The following is a 4,319-nucleotide window of genomic DNA, read 5'->3' as shown; positions in this document are numbered from 1 at the left end:
GTGTGTGTTTGTATGTGTCTTTGTGTATATGTGTGTGTGTTTGTATGTGTGTGTCTGTGTGTGTTTGTGTATCTGTCTGTCTGTGTCTTTGTAGGTATATGTGTGTCCTTCTGTGTGTGTGTGTGTGTGTGTGTGTGTGTGTGTGTTCCTGTGTGTGTCTGTCTGTGTCTTTGTGCTTGTGTGTGTCTGTGTGTGTTTGTGTGTATGTATGTGTGTGAGTGAGGGAGGAGGGAGAGGGAGAGAAAGAGAGGGGGAATGATGATAATGACTCACATCACTTCTGATGATAATACTTCTCTCACGAAGTCAATAACAAACATGAGAAACTTCCTTCTGAGTCATTTTTCAGAAGATTCTAAGAGACACCACCAAACAACTGGTAAGATAGGGAATAACTCAGTCTTCCTCAAGGATAAGCCACTTGGATTGGTGATTCAATACCAAGCAGTCAGCCCAAGGCACATACACACGGGCAGTCCAGAATGGACTCAGAGGGTTGTGTTCTTATTCATTTATGTTTAGATGGAACACAAATGGCTAAAAAAGAGGAGAATATGAATTTGAGAATTAAGAGGATGTAAGACATAAAATGGAAAGAAGGAATGAGAGAGAGAGGAGAATTCAATTTTAACTAATTTTTCAAAAGATTGCTTTGTTGTTGTTGTTGTTGGTTTTAAACAGATTTAAAAGCTCAAGATAGCAATTAACCATCTTTCTCTTTTTGTGATATGAACTAAAGACCATTAATGTCAGAATTACATCCTTGGTTCGGTCAAAATATTGCAACTCAGGATTTGATGTGTGTGATAATTAGAGTCACATCATTCTCACACAATGAGCCAGGAGGAACACTTAAGTGCTAACAAGTTCCAGGATAAAACATACACTCAAAACTTTTAACCTCTTATCAAGATCAGCCTCTCTTAAATCCCAAACACTTGGTAGAAATTTTCTTGGGAGAGCTGAAAAGAAAAAAGAAATTTAGCAAATCTCATAAGACCTTCAGTCAAGACTTCAGAGCCAGGCACAGTGTCACATGCCTTTAATCCCAGGACTCTGCTGGCAGAGCTAGAAAGATCACCTTGAGTTCTATCCCAGCCTGGACTACATAGTAAGTTCCGTGGGAGCCAGAAGTAGTAAGACCCTGTCCCAAATTTAAAATGAATAAATAGAAAACCTCTCTGGTGGGATTCTCTGGTAAACCACTCAGGAATGGTCACACCATCAAGCTTGTAATGAGGGCAGCTGAAACTGTCTCTAAATGTAAATGTCATTTTTATTGCCTCAGATGAAGGAATGAGATGAGAGCTATACCCAAGCCTTGTTTTTTTTGTTTGTTTGTTTGTTTGTTTTGTTTTGTTTATTTTTTGTTTTTTGTTTTTGTTTTGTTTTGTTTCTTTACATAGCTTGGGCTGAGCCAAGAGTATTTCTATATAACTTTCCCTAGGTATAGGCCTGGAAGCTTCTAGCCTACACACTGTCTAGTGTTCTGCAAACCAGAACCTTGAAGGCTTCAGCTTTCACCCTCCATCTCCTAACCTAGGCGAGAATGTTTCAGCCTCTGAGACTTAGTGCTGAACAAACTCATTCTAGCTTTTTCTGAACTCCAGTTGACTGGTTCAAATTAGCTGTCCTGGCTCGAACATCTCTCCAAGCCAACTGATTCTAACTGGCTTCTCTCAGCTTCTGACTGAATTGTTCTGCTTAGAGAGACTAAACTGAACTGATCACAAATGAACTCAACTGACTGTCTCTCCTTCACTATTCTTTATGTAGTCTCTCTATTTCCTTGTCTGTTCTCATGAAAGTTGAACATATTCTATCTCTGACTCATTCTGTTAAATTTTTCTCTGATTTTTCACTTTGTCTGCTCCTCAATTAGACATTATTGTGTGGGATTAAAGGTATGTTTATATTCCAGTCAGATGGTTTGTGTACGGCATGTATGCATTCCAACCAGATCATATTTTTGGGTATGATCCCTTACTAGAGCAGCCATGTTGCTGGATTAGAGTTTCTCTACAAATGGCAATGGTTTCTGTTCTTTATGAAGATCTTTTCAGCCCTAATTTTGCTTTCTCTCTGGGGAAAAAAAAAAAGCAGATCCCCTCAACAGAAAAGCAAAACATATACATGGAACCTTACCTTCCTCCATAAAGATGTTCTTACTCCATTCCTGAACTCAAGAGACTTAAGCACTGAAACATGAGAATAATATTCCTAAGGTTCAAGACAGTGAGCCCTCCTACTAGGAACCCCAACAAAATGTGAAGACGCAAACAAAGGTACCCCAACTGGCAGGGTGACAAGCTGTATGGTTGTTCTGCTACACCCACTGTCATCAAGGGCCTCAGTACCTGCTGCACAATTTTATCTGTACAAATGAAAACGGAAGTTACATGAAATGCTTACAATTAAAATGAGAAACTAAAAATTTAAAAAGCAAAGTTCCAATCCTAGGGAAATATGGGACTTGTTAAGATATAGTTCAGGGCCCATTGTTCTGTTGAGAACTGGATTCCACAGATGCAGAACTGTTCCAGGTTTGGGGTGGTGTGGCTTGTTTTCTGGTCCCCAAATGGTGGTGCTGTTGGGAAGGATGCAGAACATTTAGGAGGTGGCATGTCACAGGAGGAAGTGGGTCACTGGAGACAGGCCATGCTGTGCTCCATATTCTGTTTCCTGTATGAATGCAACGTAAATATCCAGTCTCCTGATCTTGCCACCACACCTACTCTGCCTGCTGGCACATTCACCACACACACACACACACACACACACTGCTTGTTATGAAGAACTATTCCCTCTCTGAATCTGTGAGTAAAGCAAACCTTTTCTCCTTTAAGTTACTTTTGCTAGAGTATTCTTTCACAAAAATAGCTAAGGCAGATAGCACGAGGCTTTCATAGATGAACTGCTGGAAACACAGGAAACCCTTTCCAAGATTTTGGATGAGACCATTGAAGAAAGAGACCTTGAAGTTTAAGCCCGTGTACTTTCACACTTAACTTTCTAGATGGTCTCATCACCCACATTGCTATATGCCTTATCGTTCAGATCTGCAAAGGAAATTTTAGACACACACATCCTTTATGAAAGCTCTTTTCCAAGTAGGTGATAAGACAGAAATGTAACTCGGAGGGATCGTAAAGTTGTAGTTTCTTCCCTCCACTCTCACCTCTCTTCTCGCCTCTTTCTTTACCCCTTCCAGAACAAGAAATATATTTCACTTCAAAATATTATGGTTTGTTCTGTTGTGTTTTTCTTTTGTTTGGTTTTAAGACACGGTGTTAGTATGTAACTTGGGCTAATCTCAATCTCATTATCCTCCTGCCTCAGCCTTATGGGTGCTGAGATTACAGGCTTGTAGCACATACTTGATCTCTGTGCATGTTTAAGGGGCTTTATTACGTTATTTGCAGATTCCCAAGGTAAAATGCAAACTTTTAGAGGCCAAGTATACAAATGTCCTCCAACTGTAACATATAAATCCCATGATTTGTATTCCCAGGTGCTCTTCACTGCAGCGTGGAGTGACAATCATAGCACTAAGTCCATACAGTTTATTCATTTCAAACTCCTAAGCTACTGATCATCATGTCGTACAATACGCACGGAGAGAGCAGCTTGATCCTGGGCAGGGAGCTGTTAGCAGTTACTGCTGCCCAGCATCAAAGCTATCACAATTACTTGCTGCTAACCTGGAAAAGATCAGTATTAAAAACTCTGGATAAACACGGTGCTATGCTATTGTGAAACTGGGAGTTCCTGTGCTCAACTGTCATAAGTCAAGGTCCATTCCTATAACTGTCTGGGGTAGAAAAGCTTAGACTAGGAGACCACTCTCCCTACTCCAGGCTGGGGAAAGAAAAGCATTTTCACGATCTTTCTCTTTTTGTAATATTTTATCCTCATTTAGTTCAGTAGACTCTGAAAGAATGAACTGGTTATGACTTCTCAGGCATTAAACACCTGCTTATATTAAAGTACACATTACATGTACAATTTTGTGTACTGACTTGTGGTAATATCTTGATATTCTTCTGGTGTCCGCTAATAAGGTAATGTATGGGAAGACTGTCAGAAACTTGGTGTCTACTCTCAGATTCAATGAAATTAAAGATGATGTTTGTAAACATGTACATGGTAAGTGCTCAATAAACAGATAGACACCATTATATTTCTGAAAGTATGGGGCAGGCTAAGTACTGCTGTAAGTCCAAAGACATTATCAAATGATGTACATTGTTTTCTTTTTGTGAAGAGATTGGGTCTATCCAAAGCAGAGCTCCATCCCAGTACCCCACCCCATCTTGATT

This window comes from Micromys minutus (assembly GCF_963924665.1).
Source record: "Micromys minutus genome assembly, chromosome: 7".
Taxonomy (NCBI): domain Eukaryota; kingdom Metazoa; phylum Chordata; class Mammalia; order Rodentia; family Muridae; genus Micromys; species Micromys minutus.
This window is presented reverse-complemented; position numbering follows the sequence as displayed.